General features: G+C 38.1%; 1 protein-coding gene across 1 annotated transcript in view; it reads left to right on the top strand.

The window, feature by feature from the left end:
- HNRNPLL (heterogeneous nuclear ribonucleoprotein L like) overlaps positions 1–16,624 on the top strand; it is a 74,251-nt gene that overhangs the window by 15,016 nt on the left and 42,611 nt on the right. The gene's annotated exons all lie outside the window — the stretch shown is intronic.

Below are 16,624 nucleotides of genomic sequence, written 5' to 3'. Positions count from 1 at the left end.
TTTCAAACACGGCTTTAAATCAATTAGTTGATTAGGCCCTTTATCTCCAGAGTTTCAAGATGTGATATTTAATACCTTTTTTGTTTATTTTGGAATATTTGGAATTACTGGCAACTAAGAATGGATAGGTTAAGGTATAGGCATTATTTACTTAGGAGTGTGTTGTTCGGAGTGTTTATTCAGATCATGAGCCACCCCTTCATCCTAATTTGTCTTCCTTTTGTTCCTACTTCCTTTTCCTACAGCTGGTGTGTGTTATTAAAGAATATTGATTTGAGTGAAATATAATTAGAAAAGTGAACTTGCTACCAACAATAGCCACTTAAAAATTCTTTGTAAATTATTTTTGAAAGGTGCCTTACTGTTGCTTTCTTCTTAGTATGGATAATCTAGAGCTGATTTTATTATTTTATTTTTTCCTTGATGAATATGTTAGTAGTTTTTGTATAGGTACCTGAGACAGACCAAGTTGAATTATATAAACTGAAGAAGAATTTCAACTTTTTATTTGCTGAGCTAGCTTGATTGCTTCAATTTAATAAAAATGTATGTGAAATGTATGTTTTTGAATATTTAAAGAATGTTGCACAAATAGTGAGGGAATGATCACACATATTCCGCAAAAATGGATCACTGTTTCAGAGGAATAGAAATAGTGTTAGGTGACACCTTCTGTCATGGAATTGTTATTAATTTCTTTCCTGTCACCATTAAGAGGTGGATGACTTGGCAAACCCTTTGCCCTCATCTTATGTACTTCAGAAACCGCTGTTATATTATCGTTTATCCTTGGAGGTAAAAATTGAGAATCTATATGGGCATAGAAACATTCATATCATGAAGTACCACTAAGAGGACTAAATTAATTCTCTATCCTTTGAAGTCTGTGTAGAGAGTTACGTGTTGAGGCAGACTCCTTAGGTCTACTTTAGACTTGTTATGTTAGCGTTAGGCTGATCCTAGTCACTGTAAGGACCTTCTAATAGTTATATAACTGGTGTATTGTCCCATGGAGTTAGTTATAAAGAGATGACTGTCTTTGTTTTATTTAACTTCATTTTAATATATTTAAGAAAGAGGTGGCTGTATCTGCTTTATTTTACTTCTATTTTTGTATATTTAAGACTTATTAAGTAACTTTTTTAATTGTGAAAAATAATATATACACAAAAAAGCAATCAATTTCAAAGCACACTGCAGCAATTAGTTTTTAGAACAGATATCAGAGTTTGGTACTGGTTACAGTTCCCATAATTTTAGTTTCCTTCTCGCTGTTCCAAGACACTGGGGGCTAAAAGAAATACCAGTGGAGTGATTCTGTGCTCATACTCATGTGTTTAATCCTGTCTTCTCTATAATAACTCCACCTGTTTCTTTAATCTTTCTCCCAATCTTTGGGCATATTTGGGCCAGGATTATTCTCACTTTTCCATGTTGGAAAGGGCTGCTGATAATATGGAATGGGGAATGGAATCAGTTGATGTTCTGGAGAGGTTGGCCCTTCTGGGTTTTAGAATTTCTCTGGCCTGGGAACCCAGCTGGAGGTTGTAGATTTCTGGAAAGTAATCATAATGTGTGAAACCTTTGTAGAATCTCAGATGAAGCCCTTGGTGTTCTTTAGGGTTGGCAGGAATGGTTTTGGTTAGGGTTTGGCAAACTATTGTTAATAGCAGTATCAAACTGAAGCTTGCATGAGAGTAGCCTCCAGAGTAGCCTTTCAACTCTATTTGAGCAGTCAGCTACTGATACCTTATTTATTTATTTATTTTAAAGTTATTGTTATTTTTTTGGGGGTGGTGGTACACGGTCCGGGGTTTGAACCCAGGTCTCCTGCATGGAAGGCAACATACTTCCACTGATCCACCTGCGCACCCTTACTCGATACCTTATTTACTACACTTCTTTTCCTCTTTTTGGTCAGGAAAGTATTGTTGATCCTGGTGCCATGGCCACGCTCATCCCTGGGGGTCGTATCCACATTGCCAGGGAAACTTTCACCTCTGAATGTCATGTCCCACATAGTGGGGATGGGGTGGGTAATAATTTTACTTACAGAGTTGGGCTTAGAGAGGGAGAGGCCATATCTGAACAACAAAAGAGGTCCCCTGGAAGTAACTCTTAGATATAACTATAGATAGCCTTAGTTTTTCTGCTATATAAATAAGCTTCGTAAGAGCAAGCCTCAAGATCATGGGCTTGAGTAGTTAACTTACCAGTATTTTTAATTTTTTTTTTTAACATGGGCAGGCACCGGAAATCGAACCCGGGTCCTCTGGCATGGCAGGCAAGCATTCTTGCCTGCTGAGCCACTGTGGCCCGCCCTGTAAGTTAAATGTCAGAAATTAAAATGATGGACAAATACAGATAGAAGCTTTAGGGAAACAGTTGTTTTGGTATGTTGATGTTAATGACTAGGACCTGAATGTTGGGGATTAAAGAAATAGAACACTGTTGTTTTGACTCTAGACTGATGTATATTTAGTACATGATAAAGTCTTCCATATATGAAAGTTATTTTGTTAATTTGCATAGTACATAGTTCTGCCTTCAGGATTGGTAGTTTTGTGGGTAGAAATAACTGGAAAAAAGTATATAATTAAGAGATTAATTGACATAAAAAAGGTCAGTTATAGTTTCAGTTGTATGAAATAACTTGAATAAGAGGTGGCTACTATGAAAGCTGAAAGGGCTATGAAAAGTCCCCAGTAGAGACTTTTCTTCGAAATGCCACATTTACAGGAACTTTTCCTATCTTCCTCCCTCCCTCCCTTCTTTTTTCCTTTTCTTCCTGTGGAGTTTGAGGGTTATGAAAAATGATATAGAAACTGCTCATATTAAAAGGGTACATACAAGTTAAATATGTCTTAAGTTTACATCTAAAAACTCGATGCATGGGAAAGAAAATAAGTTCAAGGGAAAATATAACGATGTTAAAAATTGTTGTGTCTTTAATAACATCACTGTATCTTCACCTTTTTTGTCTTTTTTCTATTCCATGCTGTGTTTATGTATTACAAACAGAAGAATATTTAATGTGTGCTATGTAGTACTTTTTTCTTCCCTTCTTCCCTCCCCATTAAAGGAGGGGAAGCTTGGTAGTGACTAGCTGTATTAAAGTTTTAAAACAAAACTTTTTTTTTTTTTTTTTTTTTTTTAAAGGAAAGACAGAGAGAAGGAAGGAAGGATAGAAGGAAGGAAGGAAGGAAGAAAGGGAAACATCTCCAAACATTTTCTTGTTTTATTGTACTTTGTTTTTCCGTTTTTGTTACATGGGCTGGGGCCGGGAATCGAACCGAGGTCCTCCGGCATAGCAGGCAAGCACTTTGCCCGCTGAGCCACCGCGGCCCGCCCTAAAACAAAACTTTTTGAACTTAATATTTTATGCAGTAAAGAAAGCTCTTGCCACCTAAATTTTTTAAATTTATTTTTTATTATCAAACCAAAACAACGTACAAATATGAACATTCTTAACATACAAACATTCCATGCATGGTGTACAATCAGTGGCTCACAGTATCATCACATAGTATATTCATCACCAGGATCATTTTTTAGAACATTTGCATCACTCCAGAAACAAATAAAAGGAAAAAAGAAAAAACTCATACATACCATACCCCTTACTCCTCCCTCTCATTGACCACTAGTATTTCCATCTACTCAATAGATTTTAACCTTTGTTCCCCCTATTTTTTTTTTCCATACCCCTTACCACTCCCTTTCATCATTCACTAGTATTTCAGTCTAGTCAATTTATTTTAATATTTGTTCCCCCTATTTTTTATTTATTTTTAATCCATATTTTTTACTTATCTGTCAGTACCATAGATAAAAGGAGCATCAGACACAATGTTTTCACAATCACATAGTCACATTGCAAAAGCTATATCGTTATACAATCAACTTCAAGAAACATGGCTACTGGGACACAGCTCTGCAGTTTCAGGCACTTCCCTCTAGCCTCTCTAATACACCTTAAACTGAAAAGAGGACATCTATAAAATGCGAAAGAATAATCTCCAGGATAACCTCTCGACTCTGCTTGAAATGTCAGCCACGACACTTTATCTCATTTCTCTCTTCCTCCTTTCGGTCAAGAAGCTTTTCTCAGTCCCTTGATGCCGAGTCCCAGCTCATTCTACGATTTCTATCCCATGTTGCCAGGGAGGTTTACACCCCTGGGAGTTATGTCCCATGTAGATAAGGGGAGGGTGATGAGTTTGCTTGCTGTGTTGGCTCAGAGAGAGGCCACGTCTGAGCAACGAAAGAGGTTCTCTGGGAGTGACTCTTAGGACTAATTTTAAGTAGGCTTAGCCTATCCTTTGTGGGCATAAGTTTCATATAAACAAACCCCAAGATTGAGGGCTCAGTGTATTGATTTGGTTGTCCCCACTGCTTGCGAGCATATCAGGGATTCTTCAAATGGGAAAGTTGAATTTTCCCTCTTTCTTGCAAAGAGGGAAAATTCTTGCAAAGTCCAAGGGGACTTTAGCAATACTTGTTTATTCACTGTTCAAATCACTCTGGGATTTATCAGGGCATCGCACTGAATAAACCTAAAAAATCTCATGCCCTATTCAAGGTTCCATGTACTTACGGTGTTCAGTTTAACTGTCCATGTAAGTTATATCAGGAAATGCACTAGTCAAAATGTAAATTTTATACCAAATAAACATTTTTTGCGGTAGTGTCTCACATATAAGTTTAAAAAGTTTTAAAATATGATTTACCATCTGTTTTCAACACCCGGTGGCATTGACATTTCTTTGTTCTTCTTCATGCAAAAACATTTTTTAATTTGTACATTTAATCACTATCATTGTACACTCTAGGTATTCCTAGATTATACCATGTCAGTCTTTGTCGTCTCTTTTTTCTTCTGGTTTCATTGTGCCCCCAGCCCTCCTCCCTCTTCTCATTCTCATATTCACCTTCATTCAGTATACTAACATTATTGTGCTGCAATCAGGTAGTATTATGCTATCCATTTCTGAATTTTTACAGTCGGTCCTGTTGCACTATCTGTACCCCTTCACCTCCAGTTACCCAGAATCTACCCTATTTCTATCTCTTGATGACCTCTGTTCTTAACTGAACATTCACCAAGTTCATTCATTAATGTTAGACCATACAGTATTTGTCATTTTGTTTCTGGCTAATCTCACGCAGCATAATGTCCTTCCTCAAGGTCCATCCACCTTGTTACACGCTTCATGATTTTATTCTGTTTTATAGCTGCGTAATATTCCACCGTATGTATATACCAAAGCTTATTTAGCCACTTGTCTTGTTGATGGACATTTGGGCTGTTTCCATCTCTTGGCAATTGTAAATAATGCTGCTATAAACATTGGTGTGCAAATGTCCGTCTGTGTCCTTGCCCTTATGTCCTCTACGTAGAGACCCAGCAGTGGTATTGCCGGATCATCCTTGTCTTGTTCCTGATCTTAGGGGGAAAGTTTTCAGTTTTTCCCCATTGAGGATAATGTTAGATGTTTTAGGGTTAGCTGTGTTAGGGTTTTTCATATATTCCCTTTATCATGTTGAGGAAGTTCCCTTCTATTCCCGTCCTTTGAAGTGTTTTCAATAAGAAAGAATGTTGAATTTTGTTCAGATGCCTTTTCTGCATCAATTGAGATGATGCGCCTTTTGTGCATCAATTGAGATGATGCGGTTATTGTGATTTGATTTGTTGATATGGTGTATTTACATTAATTGCTTTCCTTATGTTGAGCCATCCTTGCATACCTTGGATGAATCCTACTGGGTCATGGTGTATAATTCTTTTAATGTGCTGCTGGATTCAATTTGCTAGAATTTTGTTGAGGATTTTTGCATCTATATTCATTAGAGAGACTGACCTGTAATTTTCTTTTCTTGTAGTATCTTTGTCTAGCATTGGTATGAGGGTGATGTTGGCTTCATAGAATGAGATAGGTAGCTGTTCTAGTTTGCTAGCTGCCAGAATGCAATATACCAGAAATGGAATGGCTTTTCAAAAGGGGAATTTAATAAGTTGCTTGTTTACAGTTCTAAGGCTGAGAAAATGTCCCAATTAAAACAAATCTATAGAAATGTCTAATCAAAGGCATCCAGGGAAAGATACCTTGGTTCAAGAAGGCCGATGAAGTTCAGGGTTTCTCTCTCAAGTGAGAAGGCACATGGCAAACACAGTCAGGGCTTCTCTCTCGGCTGGACAGGCAGATGGCGAATACGGTGTCATCTGCTAGCTTGGTCTCCTGGCTTCCTGTTTCATGAAGCTCCCCCGGAGGTGTTTTCCCTCTTCATCTCCAAAGGTCACTGGCTGGTGGACTCTCTGCTTCATGGTGCTGCAGCATTCTCTGCTCTCTCTGAGTCTCTCTGAATCTCCAAAATGTTTCCTCTTCTATAGGACTTCAGAAACCAATCAAGACCCACTCAAATGGGTGGAGACACGTCATCCCCCAATCCAGTTTAACAACCACTCTTAACCAAATCACATCAACCAGGGAGATGATCTCACCACAGTTTCAAACATACAGCACTGAATAGGGATTATTCTACCTTCAAGAAACGAGATTTATATTAAAACATGGCTTTTCTTAGGGGGCATACTTCCCTTCAAACCAGCACAGTAGCCTTCCCTCTTCAGTTTTTTTGAAGAGTTTGAGCAGGATTGGTACTAAATTCTTTTTGGAATGTTTGGTGGAATTCACATGTGAAGCCATCTGCTCCTGGACTTTTCTTTTGGGGGAGCTTCTTAATGACTGATTCAGTTTCTTTACTTGTGATTGGTTTGTTGAGGTTGTCTATTTCTTCTTGAGTCAATATTGGTTGTTCATGACTTTCTAGGAAGTTGTCCATTTCATCTACGTTGTCTAGTTTATTAGCATGAAGTTGTTCATAGTATCCTCTCATTACTTCCTTTATTTCTATGGAGTCAGTGGTTATGTTTCCATTTCTGATTTTATTTATTTGCATCCTCTCTCTTCTTCTTTTTGTCGACTTTGCTAATGGTCCATTAATCTTATTGATTTTCTCATAGAACCAACTTGTTGATTTTCTCGATTGTTTTCATGTTCTCAATTTCATTTATTTCTGCTCTGATCTTTGTTATTTCTTTCCTTTTGCTTACTTTGGGGTTAGTTTGCTGTTCTTTCTGTAGCTCTTCCAAGTGAACAGTTAATTCCTTGGTTTTTGCTCTTCTTTTTTGATACAGGCATTTAGGGCAGTAAATTTCCTTCTTAGCACTGCCTTTGCTGCATCCCGTGAATTTTGATATGTTTTGTTTTCATTTTCCTCAAGATATTTACTGATTTCTCTCGTATTTCTTTCTTGACACACTGGTTCTTTAAGAGCATGTTGTTGAGCTTCCATATGTTTGTGCATTTTCTGGCCCTCTGCCTGTTATTGATTTCCAACTACATTCTTTTATTATCTGAGGAAGTATTTTGTATGATTTTAATATTTTGAAATTTATTGAAACTTGCTTTGTGACCCAGCATATGGCCTATCCTTGAGAATGATTCATGAGCACTTGAGGGAAAGGTGTATCCTGCTGTTGTGGGATGTAATGTTCTATAAATGTCTGTTAAGTCTAGTTTGTTTATTGTATTATTCAAATTCTCTGTTTTTTTATTGATCCTCTGTCTAGATGTTCTGTCCATTGATGAGAGTGGGAAGTCTCCAGCTATCATGGTAGAGGTGTCTGTTTCTCTTTTCAATGTTTTCAGTATTTGCCTCATGTATTTTGGAGCACTCTGGCTTGATATATAAATATTTATGATTGTTATGTCTTCTTGTTGAATTGTTCCTTTTATTAATACATATATAGTGTCCTTTGTGTCTTTTAATTGTTTTACATTTGAAGTCTAATTTGTTGGATGTTAGTATAGCTACTCCTGTTCTTTTCAGATTATTATTTGCATGAATATCTTTTCCCAACCTTTCGCTTTCAACCTATGTTTATCCTTGGGTCTAAAAATGCATCTCCTGTAGACAGCATATAGATGGATCCTGTTTTTTAATCCATTCTGCCAGTCTGTGTCTTTTGATTGGGGAGTTTAATCCATTAACATTTAGTTTATTACTTTAAGGGCAGTGCTTTCTCTACCATTTTGCCTTTTGGATTTTATATATCTAATTTTTCTTCTTTTTCCTTTTCTGATGGTCTTCAACTCTGCACTGTTCTCCACACCTTTCTCTCCTGTCTTTTCCTATCTATCTCTAGTACTCCCTTTAGTATTTCTTGCAGAGCCAGTCTCTTGGTCACAAATTCTTTCAGTGATTTTTTTTTTTGTCTGAAATTGTTTTAATTTCCCTTTCACTTTTGAAGACAGTTTTGCTGGATATAGAATCCTTGGTTGGCAGTTTTTCTCTTTTAGTATCTTAAATATATCATCCCACTGTCTTCTCGCCCCTGTGGTTTCTACTAAGAAATCTACAGATAGTCTTATTAGGCTTCCCTTATATGTGATTGCTTTTCTCTTGTTGCTTTCAAAATTCTCTTTCTCTTTGACACCTGACATTCTGATTAGTAAGTGTTTTCAAGTACGTCTACTTGGATCTGTTCTGTTTGGGGTATGCTGCACTTCTTGGATCTGTAATTTTAAGTCTTATAAGAGTTGGGAAATTTTCAGTGATGATTTCCTCCATTAGTTTTTCTCCTTCTTTTCCCTTCTCTTCTCCTTCTGGGACACCTACCACACGTGTATTCATGTGCTTCATGTTGTCATTCAATTCCCTGAGTCCCTGCTTATATTTTTCCATTCTTTTCCCTATATTTTCCTTTGCTTGTTGTATTTCAGATGCCTCGTCCTCCAGTTTACTAATCCTATCTTAAAGTGATGCGGTGTCTTTAACTTCAGCAGACTCTCCCTGCTGGGAGTGTGGTAGAGAGAAGAGAGGTTGTAGTCACTTCAATATTACAGACCTGGGGGTCTGAATTCCTTCAGGGAAGGATTCCACCTGAGCTGGGCCCCATCCCTCTCCTGGGGAAGTCACAGCCTCCAGGTAATTACCTCCTTTCACCTGACCAGCCTTTTTGTCTCTCAGACAAGCTTAATCCCACCCTTGCCTGTGGCAGTTGGAGCCTGAGAAGCATTCCAGTTGTATCCGCAGAACAGTCAAGCAGTAGAAACACAGCCACAAAAAAAGAAGAGAGGGCAGGCCATGATGGCTCAGTAGACGGAGTTCTCACCTGCCATCCTGGAGACCTGGTTTCGATTCCCAGTGCCTACCCGTGCAAAAACAAAAAAAAAAAAGAAAGGGAAAGAAAAAAATCCTTTTCAGAGCAGGACCCCTGATCCTCTAGTTTGCCAATCAATAGCTTAAGTTGGTACATTGCTGTATGTATCTCAGGGTCATATGTGCCACTTCCTTTCAGGGCCCAGACCTCTTCAAGTATTTTGTGCTGTCTGATCAAAAAAAAGACCTTTTTGTTTTTTCTTTTTTCTTTTTCTATCAGCCCTGTCTCAGCTTTTACTCCTCGTTCAGCTGAGCTGGGGTCTATTTTTAGTAGTCAGAATTGTTATTCCACAGTTGGAGCTTGGTTGAGCTTAGGCCCTTGCTGTTAGTAAAGTCTCTTTCCTTTCCCCTCTGGGAACCAGATATGTGTGTGTGTGGCGGGGGGGGTGGCCCTGACCTCTGCAGCTTGGGGGACTCGCTGTTCTGGGTGGGCTCAGAGCTGGTCCAGCCGGTCTAGACTGGTATACGCTGTGTGTCCAGTCACTGATGTGGCCCCAGCAGTCATTCTGTACTGTTCTGGCTATTTACTAGCTGCTCTGGAGGATGAACTAAATTTCATACTTCACTAAGCCACCATCTTGGAACCCTTTTTTGCCACCTATTGTTTTAGAAAATTAGTCCTTGTTTCTTTATTTTTGATTTGTTAATGTGGTATGCTGACATTAATTGATTTTCTTGTGTTGAAACACACTTGCATACCTCGGATAAAACCCACTTGATTTGTAGCATATAATTTTTTAAATGTGCTGTTAGATTCAATTTGCACGTATTTTGTGGAAGATCTTTGCATCTAAATTCATTCGAGAAATTAGTCTGTAATATCTTTATCTGGCTTTGGTATTAGGGCGATACTGGCTTTATAGAATGAGTTAGGTTATGGTCCCTTCTCTTCAATTTTTTGGAAGAGTTTGAGCAGAATTTGTACTAATTTTTCTTGGAGTGATTGGTCGAATTTACCTTTGAAGCCACCTGGTCCTGGGCTTTTCTTTGTTGGAAGATTTTTGATGACTGGTTAAAGGTTTTTACTTGTACTTGGCCTGTTGAGGTCTTCTATTGTAATTGGCCTGTTGAGGACTTCTATTTCTTCTAGAGTTGTATAGGTTGTTCATGTGTTTCTAGGAATTTGTCCTTTTCTTGAAGGCTGTCTAATTTGATTGTCAGTATCCTCTTATGATCCTTTTTATTTCTGTGGAACCACTAGTAAAATCCCCCCACCCCCACATCTGATTTTATTTATATCTTTTCTTTTTCTTTGTTAGGGTAGCTAAGGTTGCGTCAATTTTATTGATCTTTTCAAAGAACCAGATTTTGGTTTTGTTAAGTCTCTATTTTTTTTAATTCTCCATTTCATTTATTTCTGCTCTAATCTTTTCTCTTTCCTTCTGCTTCCTTTGGGATTAGTTTCTTATTGATTTCTCTTGTAATTTCTTCTTTGACTCACTGTTGAAGAGTATGTTATTTAATTCCATATATTTGGGGATTTTCCAGTTCTCTGCCTATTACTGACTTCCAGCTTTCATTCCATTTTGGTCAGAGAAGATGCTGTCTATAATTTCAGTCTTTTTAAGTTTATTGAGACTTGTTTTGTGACCCAACATTTGGTCTATCCTGGAGAATGATCCATGTGCAGAAGTCTCTAACTATTATTGTAGAGATGTCTATTTCTCCCTTAAGTTTTGCTTCTGTTTGCTTCGTGTATTATGGGCACCATGGTTAGGTGCATAAATATTCATGATTCTTATTTCTTCTTGGTGAATTGACCCTTTTATTAATATATAGTGTCCTTTGTCTCTTGTGACAGCTTATGACTTAAAGTCTGTTTTGTCCAATAATAGTATAGCTAACCCAGCTCATATTTGGTTACTCTTTGCATGAAACATCTTTTTCCATCTGTTCACTGTCACCACATTTGTATCTTTAGGTCTAAGGGGAGTCTTTTGTAAGCAATATAGTTTGATCATGCTTTTTTCAATCCATTCTGCCAGTCTATGTCTTTGGGGGGTGTTAATCCATTAACGTTCAGTGTTGTTACTGTAAAGGCAGTGTTTCAGCCATTTTGTGCTTTGGTTTTTATATGTCATATCTTTTTTTTTTTGGTCTCTTTTGCTTTATTGCACCTCTTTTTCTATATATTGATCTTTTGTGATGTATCTGACTGATCCCTTTCTTGTGTATTTTAAAAATACTTTCTTTGTGGTTATCCTGGGGTTTATCTTACATAACCTGCATTTATAAACTGCTAATTTGAAAAGATACCAACTAAGCTTCAATAGCATACACGTTCTTTGCTTTCATATCTCTTGGTTTCCCCTCTCTATGTTGTTTTTGTCCCACGTTATTTTTTTATATTTTGCATGCCCATTATCAGGAAATTTCCCTTTTTCTTGTTCTATTGTATTCTGACTGTTATAAGATATAGAGTAGACTTGTATATATTGAGGATCCAATACTATTGGGTTTTGCATTTACCCTTTTAGTAACCCTTACTGAACATCTTCATTTCTTCACACTGATCCAAGCCACTCTTTTCCTTTTAATCTGCAGAACTCCATTTAGTAATTTTTGTACGGTGGATCTTTTTTAGATGAAATCTTCTCAGTTTCTGTTTTTCTGTGAATATTTTAAACTCCCTGATTTAAAAAAAAATCTTTTTATTCAACATAACAACATACAAACACAAACATTCTTATCATATGATCATCCCATTCTTGATATATATAATTGATACCTCACAATATCATCACATAGTTGTATATTCATCATCGTGATCATTTCTTAGAACATTTGCATCAATTCAGAAAAAGAAATAAAGAGAAAACAGAAAAAAATTCATACATACCATACCTCTTACCTTTCCCTTTCATTGATCACTATTCTAAATTTATTTTAACATTTGTTCCCCTTTTTATTTATTTATTTTTAATCCATAGGTTTTACTCATCTGTCAAGAAGGTAGATAAAAGGAGCATCAGACACAAGGTTTTCACAATCACACAGTCACATTGTGAAAGCTATATCATTATACAGTCACCTTCAAGAAACATGGCTACTGGAACACAAGATACATAGCTAGCCTTCTCTACATTTTCAGGCACTTCTCTCCAGTCTCTCTGTTACACCTTATCTGAAAAGGTGGTATCTATATAATGCGTAAGAATAACCTCCAGGATAACCTTGCAACCCTGTTTGGAATCTCTCAGCCATTGACACTTTATTTTGTCTCATTTCACTTTTCCCCTTTTTGTCGAGAAGCTTTTCTCAATCCCTTGATGCTGAGTCCCAGCTTATTCTAGTATTTCTGTCCCATGTTGCCAGGAAGTTCCACATCGCTGGTAGTCACGTCCCACGTGGAGAGGGGGATGGCAGTGAAACTCCCTCATTTTGAAGGATAGTTTGCTGGGCACTTAGTCTTACTGAGGGTCCCTTGTATATGATGAGTCACTTTTCTCTTGCTACTTTCAGAATTCTCTCTTTATCTGGCATTTGACATTCTGATTATTGTGTGTCTCAGAGTGGGTCTCTTAGGGTTTATTCTGCTTGGAATATGTTGTGCTTCTTTGGACATGTCTTTTTTTGTCTTTCATAATGGCTTGGAAATTTTCTGCCATTATTTCCTCATATATTCTTTCTGGCCTTGTTCCTTCTTTTCCCCTTCTGAGACACCCATGCTACATAGTTTGTATTCATAATGCTGTCACTCAAATATCTGAGACACTGCTCAATTTTTTCTCTTCTTTTCTGTATCTGTTTTTCTGACTGTATGATTTCAATTGTCCTGACTTCTAATTCACTGACTCTTCTGCCTGTTCAAGTCTGCTGTTACATGCCTCTAGTATATTTTTAATCTCCATTATTATGCCTTTCATCCCCATAATTTCTGTTATGTTTGTCTTATTATTTTTTTTTCTACATATGCACTCAGTAATTCTTAATATCATCACATAGATGTATGATCATCCTTTCTTAGTACATTTGCATCGATTTAGGAAAAGAACTAGCAAAACAGCAGAAAAAGATATAGAATGTTAATATAGAGAAGAAAATTACAATAATAATAATAATAAAATATATATATATAAAAAGGAAAAAGAAAAAAAACCAAAAACAAAAGATACAAACAAACAAACAAACAACAGAAAACTATAGTTCAGATGCAGCTTCATTCAGTGTTTTAACATAGTTACATTACAGTTAGGTAGTATTGTGCTGTCCATTTTTGAGTTTTTGTATCTAGTCCTGTTGCACAGTCTGTATCCGTTCAGCTCCAATTACCCTTTATCTTACCCTGTTTCTAACTCCTGCTGGTCTCTGTTACCAATGATATATTCCAAATTGATTCTCGAATGTCGGTTCACATCAGTGGGACCATATAGTATTTGTCCTTTAGTTTTTGGCTAGACTCACTCAGCATAATGTTCTCTAGGTCCATCCATGTTATTACATGCTTCATAAGTTTATTCTGTCTTAAAGCTGCATAATATTCCATCGTAGGTATATACCACAGTTTGTTTAGCCACTCGTCTGTTGATGGACATTTTGGCTGTTTCCATCTCTTTGCAATTGTAAATAACGCTGCTATAAACATTGGTGTGCAAATGTCCATTTGTGTCTTTACCCTTAAGTCCTTTGAGTAGATACCTAGCAGTGGTATTGCTGGGTTGTAATCCATTCTGCCAGTCTCTGTCTTTTGATTGGGGAATTCAGTCCATTAACTTTTAGTGTTATTACTGTTTGGATAATATTTTCCTCTACCATTTTGCCTTTTGTATTATATATATCATATCTGATTTTCCTTCTTTCTACACTTTTCTCCATACCTCTCTCTTATGTCTTTTCGTATCTGACTCTAGTGCTCCCTTTAGTATATCTTGCAGAGCTGGTCTCTTGGTCACAAATTCTCTCAGTGACTTTTTGTCTGAGAATGTTTTAATTTCTCCTTCATTTTTGAAGGACAATTTTGCTGGATATAGAAGTCTTGGTTGGCAGTTTTTCTCTTTTAGTAATTTAAATATATCATCCCACTGTCTTCTAGCTTCCATGGTTTCTGCTGAGAAATCTACACATAATCTTATTGGGTTTCCCTTGTATGTGATGGATTGTTTTTCTCTTGCTGCTTTCAAGATCCTCTCTTTCTCTTTGACCTCTGACATTCTAACTAGTAAGTGTCTTGGAGAACGCCTATTTGGGTCTAGTCTCTTTGGGGTGCGCTGCACTTCTTGGATCTGTAATTTTAGGTCTTTCATAAGAGTTGGGAAATTTTCAGTGATAATTTCTTCCATTAGTTTTTCTCCTCCTTTTTCTTTCTCTTCTCCTTCTGGGACACCCACAACACGTATATTTGTGCGCTTCATATTGTCATTCAGTTCCCTGATCCTCTGCTCCAGTTTTTCCATTCTTTTCCCTATAGTTTCTGTTTCTTTTTGGAATTCAGATGTTCCATCCTCCAGTTCACTAATTGTAGCTTCTGTCTCTTTAAATCTACCATTGTAGGTATCCATTGTTTTTTCCGTCTTTTCTGCTTTGTCCCTTCACTCCAATAAGTTCTGTGATTTGTTTGTTCAGATTTTCTATTTCTTCTTTTTGTTCAGCCCATGTCTTCTTCATGTCCTCCCTCAATTTATTGATTTGGTTTTTGAAGAGGTTTTCCATTTCTGTTCGTATATTCAGCATTAGTTGTCTCAGCTCCTGTATCTCATTTGAACTATTGGTTTGTTCCTTTGACTGGGCCATATCTTCAATTTTCCGAGCGTCATCCGTTATTTTCTGCTGGTGTCTGGGCATTTAATCAGATTTCCCTGGGTGTGGGACCCAGCTGACTGAAAGATTTTTCTGTGAAATCTCTGGGCTCAGTTTTTCTTATCCTGCCCAGTGGGTGGCGCTCGTGGCGCTCGTCTGTCTGCGGGTCCCACCAGTAAAAGCTGCTGGGGCTCCTTTAACTTTGGAAAACTCTCACTGTGGGGGCGGGTCGCCAGCCGAAGCGGCTTGGGGAATGCCAATCCAAATCTCGTAGTCGGCCCGGGAAACCGCGCGTGGAGGGGGGGCGCCGGCCACCGCGGCTTGGGGGAGTGCCGGTCCAAATTGCCCAGCCGGCCTGAGACTCCAAGCGTGGTGGGAGGGCCCCGCTATCCAACGTTCCCAGTCGGACCGGGAAGCCACGTGTGTGGAAGGGGCCCCGGTCACCAGCCGCCCCGGGAAGCACGCGCCCCTCGGTGATCTCACTGCAGCGGATTCTCCCTGCCTGTTCAGCCGTTCCAGAATGGGGTACTCTGTCTTTTTGGCCTCTGTCGTGGCTCCGGGAGCTGTTTTGTATCGTTTCTGTTTCTTTAGTTGCTGTTCTGGAGGAGGAACTAAGACCCGCGCGTCTTACTAAGCCGCCATCTTCTCCGAAAGTCCTCTGTTTGTCTTCTTAATATCCTTTAGCTCTGTATCTATATTTTCCTTTATCTCCTTGAATTGATTTAGATTTGTTTTTCTTTGATTAGTTCCAAATTCTTTGTCTCCTCTGAAGTTTTAATTTGTTCCCTTGACTGACGCGTGTCTTTCTCTTTTTGATGTGGCTTATAATTTGTTGCTGATGTCTGGGACCTGATTATTTTGATGTGTTAACACTGAAGGTCAGTTTCTCCCCCCTCTTTAAGGTTTAATTGTTGATTGGTTTTATATTAAGGCTCTTTGATCGTTGGTCCAACTTACTCAGGACCTTTATTGTAGCCCAAGTTCCTCTGTTTCGATTTTCTCAAGTCTTCTTCATCTGATATGCAGTACAGTTTTTAAGATTGTGCTTTTTGTGCTGTTGTTTCACCTCTAGGAGAAAGCCTCTTTTCCTCTGTTCCTTCTCCAGAAATCTTGATTTGTTCTGTTTATTTTTGTGTTGCATTTTCTCCCCAGTTCCTGTGATGTGTTAAATTCTGTCTTTCCCTCAGCGTCCCTTTTTCCTTACACTTTTCACTTCTGGGATCCTTTCTGTCTTATAGCAGCTCAGTTCCACCCCACCCCTCTTTTTTTTTCTTTTTTATTATTTCTTTAAAGCTTTTCTGTCTCACATTTTCTTCTTCATTATGGTATCCTGCCTCAGGAAATACCAGATGGAGATGGGTCAGTCCAAGAAAATCCATTTTGCATTTAGGTAGTCCAACAAACAGAGAATGGATTGAATGAATTCATCCCTTACCAACAGTTCTCCCATGGGTCTCTTTTTTCCCTCTTGGGAACCTTTTGTATGTGGCACTCCTTAGTGGCCGATAGGTTTTTCCCTGGGTCTCTGTGTACTTGGGTCTCTGTGTCTCCGTACTGCATGGGGTTCTAACTCCTGCTTTGTGTGGCTCTATAGTCTGCATTTGCAGTAGGAGGGTCCTGGGCTGTGCTGCCTCCCTGTGACTCCCAAACTACTCCTGACTGA

Source organism: Tamandua tetradactyla, chromosome 17 (assembly GCF_023851605.1).
Source record: "Tamandua tetradactyla isolate mTamTet1 chromosome 17, mTamTet1.pri, whole genome shotgun sequence".
Taxonomy (NCBI): Eukaryota; Metazoa; Chordata; class Mammalia; order Pilosa; family Myrmecophagidae; genus Tamandua; species Tamandua tetradactyla.
The sequence above is the reverse complement of the archived record's forward strand: the minus strand, read 5'-3'. Positions and strand labels throughout refer to the sequence as shown.